This window comes from Camelina sativa, chromosome 4 (genome assembly GCF_030686135.1).
Source record: "Camelina sativa cultivar CO46 ecotype springtype chromosome 4, ASM3068613v1".
NCBI classification, from domain to species: Eukaryota; Viridiplantae; Streptophyta; class Magnoliopsida; order Brassicales; family Brassicaceae; genus Camelina; species Camelina sativa.
Genome location: NC_141883.1, coordinates 2,352,933 through 2,369,078, shown reverse-complemented (window position 1 = coordinate 2,369,078; position 16,146 = coordinate 2,352,933). Strand labels below are relative to the sequence as shown.

The 16,146-nt window shown below is 34.7% G+C and overlaps 1 long non-coding RNA gene and 3 pseudogenes across 4 annotated transcripts; 1 reads left to right on the top strand and 3 right to left on the bottom strand.

Moving 5' to 3' along the window:
* Window positions 1–1,696: 1,696 nt before the first annotated feature.
* LOC147945238 (uncharacterized) lies at window positions 1,697–3,049 on the top strand. Of its 2 annotated transcripts, none has more exons than XR_015596414.1 (2): window positions 1,697–2,260; window positions 2,494–3,049. It is a non-coding gene; the product is annotated as an uncharacterized LOC147945238 (long non-coding RNA). The 2 variants fall into 2 exon arrangements; XR_015596415.1 differs by having other exon boundaries at window positions 1,697–2,283.
* LOC104779620 (protein GAMETE CELL DEFECTIVE 1, mitochondrial-like) lies at window positions 2,384–4,145 on the bottom strand (annotated as a pseudogene). The gene is made up of 3 exons (XR_015596413.1): window positions 3,508–4,145; window positions 2,884–3,073; window positions 2,384–2,725 (listed from the first exon to the last, which is right to left on the bottom strand). The product of XR_015596413.1 is annotated as a protein GAMETE CELL DEFECTIVE 1, mitochondrial-like (transcript).
* Window positions 4,146–4,262: 117 nt separating this feature from the next.
* On the bottom strand, window positions 4,263–9,640 carry LOC104779619 (uncharacterized; annotated as a pseudogene). Its single transcript, XR_015596412.1, has 7 exons — window positions 8,490–9,640; window positions 8,232–8,357; window positions 8,056–8,121; window positions 6,245–7,971; window positions 5,880–6,165; window positions 5,555–5,776; window positions 4,263–5,423 (listed from the first exon to the last, which is right to left on the bottom strand). The product of XR_015596412.1 is annotated as an uncharacterized LOC104779619 (transcript).
* On the bottom strand, window positions 9,584–11,210 carry LOC104779618 (F-box/kelch-repeat protein SKIP11 pseudogene; annotated as a pseudogene).
* Window positions 11,211–16,146: the final 4,936 nt, after the last annotated feature.

Here is a 16,146-nt window from a genome sequence, read left to right as displayed (position 1 = left end):
CAAACGATCAAAAAAAGTTAAAACTAGCAAACATTTGAACCATCAAATTTAACCACATATATCTTGCAAGCGAATCTAACAAATATCTTACGCTTATTATATTATATGTGTTTTCAATTAGATTTTGACATGTATAAACAAAATAACAATTTATTAAGCATGTGTATTATTATTAATCAAGAAATAGTGAATAACAAATCTAAAAAAAATAACATAAGTTATGTCAAAAGAATCATTATTATTGAAACATAATAGGAACAGCTAATTAAGAAAATAACATTATATCAACATAAAATTTACATGTTTATATCAAAAGCTTTAATCTTTGATTTTTTCTGATATAATTTTGCTGATCTATTTTGGGTCTTTTATTTTTGCGGGTTCTTCAATGGAAGCTATCAGATGCAATGAAATGGAATCAAAGTATATAAAGCCCGCTAAATTAATCGAGGATGGAGACACTGATGGAGGTTCCAAAAGTAATTCTACAGTTAGTAGCGTTATAAGTTTCAAAGATTAGTCGGTGGTTGATGTATTTGGTAGCGATTTTGTAATTTAGGAAGTTGGAATGATAAACCGTTTTAAAATTGGTTTCAAACCTGATTTATGTGGTTTTCTATCGAATTTGGTTCGTAAATCGTTTAAATCCAGGTATATAGAGAAATATATGAGAACTTTTAATTCAGATAGAAATAAGTTGAGAACTTACGATTCAAGAATATTTGAGATGAGGTCATAGTTCTAAATAGTTTTGGTATAATGTGATACTTATGAAGAGTAAATAAGGCATCGATTCTTAACTTGATTATGACATATATCATGTTTTGGATTGTTTATAAAGTTATTATTTTGTATATTTGAATTATCTAATGCTTTATATATACCATCATAATTATAATATTCAAATTTTTATTTTTATTATGTGATATTAACTTTCTTTCAATTTCTCAACTTTAATTGGGTTGTCATAAAATCATTGTAATAGAGTAGATAATTTTCACCAGTTGTTCATCCAAAATATCTTTGGAGTAAAAAAAAAGAATGGTTGAAGAAATTATGTCACAATACAATTTTAGTAATTATAAGAACTATAATTCTACCAAGCAACATAAAATTTGTTTAATTTGTTTAAAAGACATTTTATAGGTGGTGATAAAGAAGAGACTTTAACAATAAAATAATTTAGGTTTTAAGAGCATATTTTTAATGGTGAAATATACGGGTAAAATTGTATGTGGTTACTACATTATATGTTGCTTTGATGAATTCTTTGCATGTAAAATATTTTGTAATAAGTTGTGAAACGTTTTTGAAATTTGACAGTAATAATATTTTTAATGATATGTATTTGGCAAAAGTTTTGGTAGGGGTATAATTTAGCTTTAGATTATTGTAATAATTGTTATAAAATATTAAAAATATAAATAAGTGTATGAAGGTAATTACAAATATGATTTTGGTGGGGTATAATTTAGTTTTAGATTATTGTAATAATTGTTATTATATATAAAAAATATAAATAAATGTATGAAGGTAAATACAAATATGATTTTTTCTCTAACTAAAATTATTTATATATTTACTTCAAGAAATAAAATTTCTTTTATATTTTAAAAAATTGTTTAGAATTTAAGTTTTATTCTCTTCAACGATTTCAAAATTGTTATATATAAAAAGATTGTTTTAACGTTTTGGTGCTATAGGCTTTAACAACTTCTATTTGCAATTTGTTTAACATTTATTTCATAACTAGATAAGGGCCTGCATATGTAGGGGCAAGAAGGATGGATAACAATATCCCAAAAACAATCTTCGATCTGAGCAGCTATGGACTCGGTCGGAGAATTTCACAAGGGAGAAATCCATGGGAAACCATATCTCCTATACCAAAACGTTATAAAGCCACAGATACACATCCCACTCTCCTCCGAGAAAAACCCATTACCAATCAAATACGAAAGAGACTTCATGGAACAAGCAGTCATTGATTCCGGCGACAACCTCCCTCATCCACCTCTCTTTATATGCCCTTTACTACGATTCAAACTAACAGTAAGTATCGAGACTGATTTATGGGATGAAGATGAAGATGAAGATGTCGGTCCAAGACCTGATATTATGAAGCTCAAGATTTCCCATCTCCTTGGTGACAATTTGATGTATTTTTATGAGAATCATGACATATTTCCCTCTGTTTTGGTGCAACAACAAGGAAGCTGATCATCAAGGGAAGGATTGCGAGATTTGCGGATCCCTAAAGGTCGGCACAGACTACTATTAAAGGTTTTAGTAGCAACGTGTTTTGTTTTTGTTCTTAAACTACTCCCTAATCGCAATTTTCAACTCATCAAAGCCAATACAATCAATCTTCGACCCTATCAAGTCTCATGCATACTCTCACTCATGTGATTATATCAAATTTTAAAAAAAATATATTTTGTTCTTAATTCAAGTTGTGAATATTTTAACAATCTAACAAACATTTTGACGCAGATTTGAAATGATTTCCATGAACTCCTCTAATAGTCTTCTACCGCCGCTTCAAAGTAGTGAGGCTGCCCGTTTCTTCTCTGAAAGGCTGAGTCGACACATCCGATAAAGCTGGGAGCCTAGAAACACTTCCTTTCCCTTTTCTCGCATTTGGACCGATCACTTCGATCATGTATCTCCACCCATCAATCGGTCTTCTTCTACTGAATATGTGTTGCTTTATAAAACTCGCTATCTGCATGCAAATCAATCAGAAATTTCAAGAACATAATGAAGAAATCTAGAAGAGAAAGTCTCAAGCTTTTGAATCGTTTCTATTGGAAGAGATCAGACTTGATGTATAGACGACCAGCAATGGGATCTCATTTGTATGAAGTTTTTGGGTGGTTGTACCTGAAATTTGCAAAAGGCAGTCCGACGATCAAATTCTTGGAGAAGTATGTCTTCTTCTCTTTGTGACATTTCCTAAAGATTTCCATCTTGTTCCTTTGCTGTTGATTCCCAACCATCAGGCTTGTTCTTCATTTCAGATCCACTCGAAACCTCCAATTTGTCAAAATCATGGTCTACCGAGTCGAAAATCCTGAATGTTTTTAACCATCAAACGATCAAACTCACCAACAACAAGTCAACCGATCGTCCAAACACCATCTAATATATTAAACATAACAAAGCATCCCAAGATAATTGAAACACCAAGATATCCCTATAGCAAAACCTCTCTAACCGTTTGATATGAATCTTAAATAAACATACTTGAGAGAGATTGTACACAAGCAAAATCACAAAACCTGTTCAGGGATTCAGTTAAATCACAGAGCTTCAACCCTAAGCAAGCATGTACTTCACTCAAATCATCCTCCGAGCAATTTCTATATGCTCAATCTCAAACAAAACCATTTCAAGTATTAGCTAAACCACAGCCCTAGAGTGAAGTGAAATTAACACAATACTGATCGAACAAAACCCTAAATCGAAATTAAAATTGAAATTAGGGGAAAAATCAGAAATCATTACTCAGAGCAACTATCAAGAAGCCGATCAATATCATCAGCTCCACCACCAGATCCAGAATCACCCAGTTTGGCTTCTTCCAATTTCTCAATCTCCTTAACCCACGAAAGAAGCATGAACTCTTTGCTTCTTCAACCTATAATCCTTCTTCATCGTCTCCAAACTATAAAGCGATGATGATGATGATGATTCTCCTCCATCATCATCAATCTTCACTTCTCTCTTCTCCGCTTTTCCACTCTTCTTCCCTCTCCTCTTGTTCCAATGCTCATTCATATCCTCCACGAACGCCTTCGCTTCCACATCGGTTTCTTCCATCTTCGCCGTCGAATCGAAGTTCACGTCTTTCTCCCATGGAGCTCGGCTCTTGTCCGTGAGATCATCTGGTAGCCAAGCTGATTCCCATGCGTCGTTCCATTTGTCTTCATCGTTTCGAGGTTTCGTTGACATCAGATTGACGAGAGTCGACGGGAGATTCGAACTGGGATGCGAATAAATCGGATTTTTGGCTGTACTTCTTGCGATCAATCCTACTACACGATGAAGAGACTTCATCTTCTTCTTCCTCAGTTACGAAAATGGAAGAAGAGGATCAATGGCGTTTCGATTAGTAATTGAATTCAATAAACCCCCGGCGAAAGATTTAAGAGGAAATGGGCCTTCACATTATAGGCCCAATTTGATAGTTGGGCTTTCTTACAAAACATCGCAACTTCCATGCCCTGAGATGAGACAAAAATGGAAGAGGTGAAAAGAGATTGACAGAGAAAAACCTCTTCTTGGATGGACTTTATTTTCTCAACAAAAAGTAAATGATTTGTTCGGGTAAGTGACAAGTTATATAATGCGCAGTAATGAAGTTTTGGAAAGTGGCAGGCAAAACAAAAATGGCTTGAGGGGAAATTACTAGATAGCCTGATAATCTTAAACAAACAAACAAACAAAATAAAACAAAAAGGCCCAAATGAGATTCAAGAGCGTGACCATCTTTCCATTTTACTGCGCATAATCCTCCTTTTCTTGTTAGCCTTGTTCTTTGAAGCTAGCTTGAGTTTCCTCTTTGCGTTTCTCTCAGGGTTTATTACCGCCATTAGCTTCTCCTCTCGCTTCCTCTTCTCCCTCTTGGCTTCCAAACACTTTTTGATTTCGCTGTAGACTTGCACAAACATTTGGTTACCTAGGCTCTCGTCTCTTATACTGTCTCTAACCTCTTCCGCTAGCTGTCTCAACTCAGCTGAGAAGACTTTCCCTGTGAACCCTTGGCAAACTTTGTACAGCGGCATCAGAATTCTGAAGGCATATAGGCGACACTCTTCTTGATTCAACTTTGATGCAAATTCTTTATACACGCTCAACACAATTCTCGTATGAATCAAGTCCATATCAAGAGCAAGCTTCCCCATTCTTTTGAGCAAACTTCCAATCAATACCTTTCTTACATCATCTTGGCTTCTCTCTCTGCCTGTTGATGAAGTAAGAGCCAGGAAAGTAGACCTTACTTTCCCTGAATCAAATAGTACAAAGGCTTCGAGGAACTCCCCTTGCTCATTCTTGTCAAGACTGGACCAGTACTCATGATCTGATTCACCAATCCTAGAATGAAGACCAGAGACCGCAAAACCAATATTCTGTGTGACAATATCTTCTTCAGTAGCATCATTGTTTTGGTTGCCTTCTTCTTCTGCAATGGCATCATTTTTTTTGTTGACTCTGCTGCGGGCCATCTTCACCTTTAACTGGAAGCAAAGAGAAGCCGCTACCATGAAAAGGCTACTTGGGTTACCAAGAAGAGAATGATCAGCTACGGTTTTCGGAGACTCGGCTAATTTCTTAAAATAATAATTCAGGAGCCGGCAGGTTATAACTTGCAACCATTCGTGTGGGTGCAACAACAACTTAAACACCCATTTCCATACATCCTGAAGAAACAAGAAAAAAAAAGAAAAAACTTATGTTATTTCATAGCAAAAAGATCAACCATCAAAAGGAAATATTGCAATGATTAACGAGACAACAACTTCTCAGAACTAGATTTTGTTGACAACATTACCTCTAAATGTTTTTCAAAACATAAATCAGGAAACTGCTTGAGCATCTTCTCTATCATAACAAGAGTGTAGTATGCTTCCTTCCAGAAAGGAATGCTGCCTTCCTCCACAGTGTTTTGTATCTGTACAGCAGATTCCAAAATCGGTATAGCCTCCTGCAACAATATACTGTGGATATGCTCCGAAAATGCACCCTTCCTGACTTCAATGAAAAACCCCAGTACCTGCACACCCATCCAACAAATGAATCAGAGAGTTTATACTTCCTACTGATCTGATATATAACTATTTTCAATCAGAACATGCGCGGCCCTCAGAGCAATTTACCTGTGCTGCTTTAGCCTGTGTGTTCTCCTGCTTATACCAACCCAGACATAGCTCAAGACAGGAATTATAATTACTAATGCGACCTATCAGAGATTTTATCAAATCACAGATCTTGGACAGCGATATTTTAGCATCATCAGTTGCCAAGCGACGAGTAAGCTCAACAAACAAGATTTGAGACTGCTGGTCAAGAACTGACTGCTTGCCGAGTTTAGGTTGTGAGAATTTCTTGATAAGATCTTCAAGAACCTCAAGAACTACTGTTCTTCCAGTCGAATGTTCATAGCTGGTGGAAGAAAAATACAGTTAATATTTGAAACAAAATAAGAGGCCATATTTCCACAAAGCTTAGTGCACATACATACCTCAGATTTTTCAGCAGAAAGTTAAAATGTCCTTCTAAACATTTCTTAGAAAGTGTATAATTGACCAAAAACTCTTGCAGTAACTCTTTGCACTTCTTGCAGACTGATTCATCCTCATGGGTGATCATCAACTTTGAAACCTGATCCGCAACATCATATATCTGCGGAACTTTCCTTTTCACAATGGCCACGAGAAGTGAAAGAGAAGCATTCAATGAATCCACAAATGGATCCGATTCCAGATCAATAAACATAGGGAGCTGAATCAGCATATTCAACTCCCCAGATGAGAAAGTGAAATTTTCAAGAAGAGCTTTTAAAAGCTTTTTGCCTGACTGCACAAGAGGACTACTGGAACTCACTGCACACTCAGCAATGATGGTTAACACTTGGGTTTTCACTTTACCTGCTTCAGACTTGAGGGAGGGCAAAGGTAACCTTATCAATGCAGTGAAACAACTAACAGATGACGATACAACATCTTCATACTTAGAGCTCAAGCACCCAACAAGTAGTTTGACAAATGGATCCAACTTCGACACCAGCTCTTCACTAGTATTGCTGGGTTGGATTTTCTTCAGTCTGTTGTGCAATAAGTCCAGAGCAAACACGGTTATGAGATGTGGACATGACTTGCCACCAGAAGTCTCTTGCAAATGTCTCGATTTCCTTTTATTTTTGGACGGTAGAGAAGACGCCTGATCTCCAAGGCAACTCCTGTTGTTAATACCATCATCAACACGGTGGTATATAAAACATAAAAGATCTCCTTGATCAACAGATGGATTGCCTTCAATACCAAACGCAATATGCTTTAACATATCCTCCAGTTTTGATTTTAAATTTGAAGTCAAAGGCCTCTACAGCTGTCTAGTTACCAGAGAAAGGAGCTTCAGTGCATGGCTTCTGAACGTTACATTTTCAGCAATCAATTTCAGAGTATCAAGTGACTTGCGTGTCTTCGTTTCTTTCTTTGTCTTCAATGAATATTCTCTATGTTCATCAACATCTCCAAGGATATCAGCTTCCACCACATCAAGGAGATTTTCCAAACAATGATCCAACATCCAACCCGTAGGGTTTGGCAGGCACTCCGATAAGATGAAATAGACAGTGTATCCGAGCACATGCACCTCAGATCCTTTTGACAATAATGAAACTAGTTTTTTAAGGAAAAGTTGCAAGTACGACTCCAGCCCAAGTTCCTTCAAACAATCAGCCAGAACCTTTCTGGCTTCATCACGTGTGCGGACCTCCCGATTCCTCAAAAATTTGGAAATTCGATAAACTAGAGAATCAAGATTTGAGTCCGTTATCTCTTTGGGGAGCAGCTTTTGAACCTTCACCGCAGCTACACAGCTCCTCAGAGTAACACTATCAGATTCGGAATCCATCAGCTTCTGTATCTTGGGGAACAAGGTTTTCTCGAGGCAAGTCCTGACCTCCTGTTCGTAACCATCTTTTGCAAAATGAAATTTGTCCAAAATCGAGCAGACGAGATTCACCAAACGCTTTCTCTTCTTCTCCTCCGTATGCTTCTTCATCTCACGGAAACACCGATTCAGCAGAGCGTAGTACGAACACCAACTCATATGAGCAGACACGGAAGCAAGGGCTTCTGCGCATGCGTCATGGAGTTTTTGAACTTTTCCGTCTTGACCTTTTTTATCTTGTCCATCAAGCAATACGTTGAAAAACACTGAGACCAAAAGTTTTCTCACTACGCCCTGCAACCCAACAGCATTTGGTCATAAGTCCTTTGACACTACAAAAATAGAATTCAAAGAATCTAAGAGAGGCAAAGAGATCACCTCAGGCAGACCGCTATCTTTAATCTCCTTGGCGAAACGGTTAATCACCTTTGTTCTACGGTGTATCTACAAGACAATTTAAAAGAAATAAGAAGTCATTAATTATAAGGTTTCTATCATCTTTCATAAGCTATATATAAGCTGCAAAGATACAAAATGTGCAGGAGTCATTTTACCTGAATGCTAAAGACATTTTTAAAGAAATCAACGTCATCATTTTCAGAGCATAAAGGTCCGAATGCAGCAAGATTCCCTGAATCTGGAAGATTCGTCACCATTTTGCGTATCAAAAGAATCTCCTCCTGCAGCACAATAAATCGTTTCTAAAAATCTTTAATTAATGCAAAGAAGAGAGCCAAGGATATCCATCCTACAAAGCAGAATCCTGATAGTAAAAATACATCCATGCCTTAGACTTAGAAGGGTCACTCTACCTTTCCACTAGAAATCCCTCTGTTTAGTGCATCTCCAATATGTTTCAAAATAAACTTATTTATAATCCACAACACACGATCTCCTGTCCACCTTGCATGAACCTCTTTGCCATTTTCAGAGTGAGCTGAAGCCTCTTGGCAAAGTATGGAAGCTGAAAATTCAATAAAAATGCACAAGAGGTTGAATGCACAATCCTTTAAAGTAACTTCTGATGATGATATGTTGTATAAACTCTGTGAGAGAATGATCATTATGTGCTGCTCCAAGGATCTGTTAATGAAACTCGCATCAATCTTTGCATAAGCTTTAATTATTGTTTCATAGTCAAGGCCATCAACTTCCATGGGTGAGGTTGCGTTCATTTCGCTGACGCATTTCGCCTGTGGGATGATGACGCAACCAGTAGTTTGTTACAATCTCAAAACAAAACGAGAAGGAAATGACTCAGCTTCAATCAGAGATTTGTATACTTACCTTAAGAGTAAATGGGCCTTCACATTGTAGGCCCAATTAATATTTGGGCTTTTCTTTAAAAATATCACATTTTTTTTTCTTGTTTGCGTTGTTCTGATTGATGATGATATAACACTAACTTAGATGAAAAAAAACTAAATTAGCCAAAAAGAAAAAGAAAAAGAAGCGAAACGAAGAGTACGAAAAAATGTGTAACTTGTAAGCAAGAGATGGAGATATCTTAGAGGACACATCTAGAAAGACATAACATTTGCCCCGCCTTACCCCAACAAAAAAACAAAAGTGACGCTTTCTTTTTTTTTGGCCGTCATAAAAATGACAAAACACTTCAGAACCAACGTTGTAAAGTGAAGTGAATCTAAACGATTCGACCTGTAAAAAAAAACGGAAAGGTAAAGCAGAACAAAAATAGAAAAAGCAAGAACTATGAACAAAGAACCAAAAGATGGGTAGATTATTAGAAGAAGAAAAAAAAAACATATTTGATTAAAATCACATACAACATTGTTAATCAGATCTGGCAAACTCTAAAAAAGCTTTCAACTTTTAACGAACTTATTGTAACCTGTTTCAGTTTCTTTTTTCTTTTTCTTTTTTGGAATCCACTTTTTCTGGTCTCTAAACAATACAGGGATGATTGTATTCAAATCGAAAAATTTGTAAGGAAAGAAAATAAGGAAGAGGAAGAAAAAGAAGAAGAAGCATAAAGGTTGGAGCTTGGGGACCTTCAACGATGGAGTCTTTTTTGACTGACTTTGTGAGCTAACCCATCAACAAGAATCTGGAGGGAATTCAAATGGACAGTATTATAATTTGTATGTTGTTTCAGCAACCCATCACCGCGCAATTGTACACGAAGTTGGGTGAATGTTTCCTGTCAAGCAATGTCCAATGTGGTGGACCGCCTTCACTCGGTATCCAAGAATTCAGCTCTATGAACCCACCTCCCGAGTACTTCGGTCCACCTATAACGATCAACCGCTCCCCACAAGCTCTGAAAGCAAGTCCCCATCCGTTAACCGAGCCAGCTCTTTCAGGCAATCTTCCAATAGTGAACCATTTCTTATTCTCCTTGTCATACTTCCTCACTTCCATATCAGCATGATCAGCAGCATACAATTGGTCATTTACAACAGCAACAAGAGGAGGTGCTTCTGCTGCTGGTGACATATCAGCTTGATCAGCACGGCTTCTTGGAGGCGACAAGTCAGGGACTTGCGTCCATTTCTTGGTCTCCAGATCATATTCCTCACCGCAGGTCAAGACTTTCGAATCAGCACCACCGATTCCTCCAATCACATAGAACTTCCCATCCATGAAAACTCCCGAACACATCTTCCTTGGTTTGTTCATCCTCGGAAGAGTTATCCAGGTCTGAAGCTCAGAATTATACAACTCGGCAAAATCAAGAATCTTTCCCTGGGAGTCACAACCACCAGCGAATATAGCAATCTCTCCAAGGCTCGCGGATCCAAACAAACACTTCGGAGAGTTCATCTTCATACCAGAAGACCAAGAATTAGTCAGAAGGCTGTATCTGTATATTACATGAGAAGAAAAATCATCTTTTCCTAAGACAAGCAGGTCTGTCCCAACGGCCAGAGACTCCTTATCGGTACACATGAAGGTAACACTGGAAGGCATTGTTGGCAACTGCATCCACTTTCTCTCGACAGGATCGAACGCAGCCCATTCCAAGAGCTGGCATGAGAAGTAAACCCAATGTTCAACAAACCCGTTTTGTCTCCTTAATTTATAAATCTCTCCAGTCTTCACCAAAGAACGGAAGTTCCGGTTCACAGAAGCAAATGAACCGTAATCAGACCTGGAGCAACGGATCAAACAGTCTATGGAGTTGTCCCGACCAATCTCATTGATAAGAGAATGCGAATCAGATGAATCACCACCGTTTTCATTAGAATCAGATTGCTCTTGCTCCTGCCTCGATGATGAGCCGTCACCATTTTCACAGCATCTGCTTGCTCTTCCCCACTCAACGAATAGTCAGAAGAATCGCTATCGTACTTAATCGAGAAACCCATTAACTTAAGTGATTTGGTGTGTCTAATCTCACCATCAACCTCCTCCAAAGCTCGTTTACCATTAACGAGCTTAGTCTCAGAGACAACATCATCATCATCCTCCTCTGGATACATGTAAGACTTAGCCCACTTGGATTCAGAAAGACGAGAGCTTGAGAAAACCCTTGAACTCAAACACGAATCTGGTGATCGATCTTCCAACATATCTTCCTAACAATTTTGCGCTTTAGATGATGATATGAAATCAGATCAATCCCGGAACCCGAATCAACAAGTCTTCAAATTTCGAATCCAAAACCATTCGTGATAGATTCAGATTGTAGAATTAAAACCAAATCACCTAATTCAAAAATCAGTTCAGCAAGAACAAATCAACACACACACACCCCCAAACACACGTAAAGTTCCCACCTTTACAAGATCCAGATCTCCAGATTCCAACCCAATTTCACACAAAAAGAGAGGGGAAGACAAGAAAAATCAAACCCGGAAACTCAAATCATCTTCTTCGATCCCCCGATCTGGTTCATGAATCCATCTGCTGAAGAAGAAATAAAAATTGATACTTTTTTAAGATTAAAAAAAAAAAAAAAAAAAAGAGGTTTGGTTGATTAATTAAACAGATTATTATAATTACGAATCAGAGATTGGAGGAAGAGAGGACTTACGAGATTTGGGATAGAAGAAGAAGATAGGAAAATTATAATAATTATAAATTATACTAAAAGCTTAAAAAAGAGCTGTTTCTGTTCTTCGCGTTTTCTTTCTTTCTTCTTCTTCTTTCTCTCTATCGTCTCTTTTGAGAGTGAAGCTTTGGTTTCTCAGAGAGCTTCTCAAAGTTAAAAAAATCTTTGGGAGGAACAATTCTCTATTTTTCTCTCTCTTGTTTATTCCTCTTTTGTTAACTTTTTTTCAATTTTAATATGCAAATTTTTTAAATGCAGTCAAATTTAATTTAATATTATATATATTTAAAAACGGAACTGAATTAAATTAAATTATATAATATTTTTTAGTTCCTTTTTCATCAACCTATATTATAAAGTTGAAAAAAAATAAAATACTAATTAGAGAACTAAAACTACTCTGTCAAGTATATTAATTTGGGTTTCTTTTTTTTCAAAAATTAGATTTGCTTTGGTTAGCTGTCAAAAAATGAAAGTTTTTCAATTTTATTTTTTGGGGTTAAAGAACAAAGAAAAGAGTTAGATTTGGTTTTTTAATTCACAATTAATATCTTCTAAAAAAGTAAAATCAGGAGACCTAAACGATTGACCACCTTTAAAATACATGTACTATTTTTTAATTTTTGTTAATTTAGTAGAAAGGCTTAATCTCCCCTTTAGTGACGTTTTTGGTCCAATTTGGTTTTTTTAAATAGTGATGAAGACATTTTGATTCTGGATAATTGAAAAAAAAAACACAAAAATACATGTTGATGGAAATAAATGGGATTGTGTGTATTTGTTAGCAGGATGAGAAAATCGGGAAAAAGAAACAATCTACTTTTCAGCGTTGAATGCAGATGGTTCAGAGTACTTCAGCTGTTAAATTTCAGTGGTCAAAAGGAATTTAATTTACTTGCAGAAGAAAAAAGAAAAAAAAAAGTTGTTTTACAAAATCCCACGTCATTGAATTTTATTATCTTTATCTATATTACATCCTTTATTTCATGAAAGGACATTATATTTTCATACAAATTGACAAATGCTTGTATACGATCAGAACCATAATATATAACTGATAAATACATAGAAAATAAATGTCAGTGGCCAAACGAAGTACCATTTCTTCTTTTACAAACAAAAAGAAAATACAATTTTTTTAATCCAAATATATTTTCATTATATTTGACGATTGCTGTTATATGGATATGATCGGAAGCTTTTAACTATTAATTGTTCTGATTGAAAATAAATTATCTTTGAAATTACCGATTAATGACGTAATTAAACATGATGGCCGGAAAAAAACAGCAAAAAAAAACTGTTATCAACTAACTTAACAAACAAAACGGTAAGATAATTATCTTTTTTTGTTTGTTATTATTGGATTACAACTGACCGGCCTATTAGCCAAATTTTTACATTTGTATTTTTTAAGATATATCTTTTATTAATATAAAATCATGGAGTTGTATGACATTTTAATTATTTTTAGCTTATATATTTGGTTTTTTTATTTCTATTATCTTATTATTTTTATAGTCAAATTTCATTAGAGTATGTTTTATATTGTCATTTCTTTGTCAAAATTTTTTTTAACTATTTAAAAAAACTATTTTTCCAAAAAAGCTGGAAAATTATTGACCATCTTCTGTTAAATTTATTAATTTAATGTGATACTATTGTTTTAAAATTCAGTATAACTATTTAGTTGATACAAAAAATTTGGGACGTTTTAATTTCGACCAAATTGATCATCAAAGAATAACAAATATTTTTGTTCACACAATTGATTAATTCATTTTTATCATTTTTGTATAGAAATTACTAGCTAGATATGAATCTTTTTATTTAAAAGTTATATTCCACAAATAACATCATATATTTAACCTTTATATTACCTATAAACATATACAACGGGGATAACCAAAAATATTATCCTCAGATATTTAATTAGCTGACTTTAAACCCTTTCCAAACTTAAAAGGTTACTAGCATTTTATGTGGTTCCATTAAACAACATTTAGTAGTACTATTTTGTTTTAACGATTTTATTTACAGCATATTGTACGGGAAAGAGAATATTTGTTTCAGACTCACTGGAACAACGCTACGGAGATATTAGGAACACGAGAAAGCTGGCGACGAGCAATCTAGGCTAGGGGCCATGAAACACGTGCCTACGCACGTGAGGCTGTCTATATATTACATTATCATATTACTATTATCATGTTTTTTACATGTTTTTAAGTCTATTTATTATTACTATTTCGTCACCAGGTACCATTACTGGTTGTGGTTGGTTCGTTAATATAGCAATAGCAGCATTTGTAAAATTATTTCATTCCAACTTCTGATTATGCTCCGTCAATTATAAGTTTAATTATATATAAATATATTTAAACACTTTAGGTTGCGCCGAAAGATTCTACCGTGCAGTAATGGCCACTATTATCCAATGAAGAATGGGCACGTGTGAGTTGTCTGTGTGTGTAAGTCTTAATATGTCCATGTGAATTGTGAAGTATTATTGGACGGTGCTAAAGTGATTTTACGACTAATCTAAAAGATCCATCTTTGAACCAATGTCTAAATTTTTCTATTTACTATTGCTAGTCTATCCTTACTAAATTTCTCGTTAGTTATATAACTTTATATCATGAACTTAAATCATATTGTCCCATGACATAGAGAACTGAAAAAAACTATTATGCGACAATACCAAAACTATGATGTCGAGAACAAATATCAACTATAGATTATTTTTTCTTATGGTTGATCTTTATATTCACACCATCATTAACTAGAACTATTTTTAAAATATTGTATTGAGCATTTGCGATAATACATTTATGATAATCAACGAGTTTGATATAGAGAAAAAAAAAAAGTATTTATGACTAGATGGCATATTCAATTTTTTTAATAAGTTACAGTTTTCAGTTTATGTTATCTATTTGGAGTTACATTCACAAATCTAATGATGAGTTTAGAGTTAGATTAAGGTTTCATAGTTTCACAAATCTATTTTTCAAACTTCTAAATTTATCAGTCTTCTTATGCTTATAGCTAGATGTGTAACTAACATCATGTTCGTGCACCATATAACTTGTGTATTTTTCTGGAAATCCATATTGTTTCCTTTTTACATATAGGCTAATAACATTTTCAGTTTTAACATCTTAGCTGCTCGCACAAAGAGCAAGCTTGTCTTGAGACCATCTTAAACTATATATTAAACCACACAAGAAATTATATATATTTTGTTAACATCGAGAGAATTGAACGTCTAAGAAAAAACAGATTTACATTAAGATTTTTTTCGAAAATTGTTTTACAAATCAATATATGAACAAATCGGATTCGGACCCAAAAAACAAACAAGATGATGTAATTTTTGTTGTTGTTGGGACAATTAAGGTGTTTCTTCTAGTTGCTTTTTAGATTTCCACTTTTTAAATGATTTAATGAAGTGAGTGGATATAAGAGTTCGTAAAAGAGCTGTCTCCACGTGACGTGATTCTTTTTAATTTCTTCACGTTCTTCCCACATTTCTATATCTATCTTTCAATTCGATGGTTACATCCTCATCTCTCAACATATGTATAATGACCATTATTTATATAAATTAACTTTAAACAGTTATACGTGAAAGCCCCATCCTTACGTATCTGTTAATCACCTATCGACAGAGAAAGACAAAATTGCCAACCAATCACTGTTGTTAGAAACAATATTTATTTAAATAACGCATATCTCTTTTTATTTTTTTTACTATATAGTATTTTTTATCAAGTATAAATTTTTGGATCTGTCGTTTGAGAAACGACGAATGAGTTATTTTCAGGCGTCAGCCATTCGACGCGCTCGGCGTTAAGGAGATGACGTGTTAAGTTATGGTACATATGTTTTTTTTCTTCTCTTTGTTTTGGTCGTCATAGCCGCCGCGTCCAACACGTGCTCTTACTAATCTTTAATTAACTTATTGATTAAACCTTTGATATATTTCCAATAACCCGAAACCAACATTTGATAATAATGTTATTGCACAAAGCAGAGAAGACTAAACCGAGTCAACGCTACCAATCTTTTTTCTTTTTTTCTTTTGTGGTAAATTAGAAAGTAGTATGTTTTGTAATTAAGCTTCAAATTTTGGGAACAAACCCAAACACACATGCTATGTATATAATCAAGCAGTTATATCTTCATGGAATTAACAACATTAATAATTAGTGTTATTTTAATATTGATATATTAATTTTTATGTCATGTTTTCGAAACCGAAACCTAAGACGTGGGTTGGATATTTTGTTATAAACTGTGTCACAATATCTTATAATTTCATGAATTATTTGAATGATTGATCTATATATTATTTAAGACCAACCTACTTTTATATTTAATTACTACTATTTATTCATCTTATTTTATAGCACTGCACAAACAAACCAAATACACCATAACAACTAAAACAA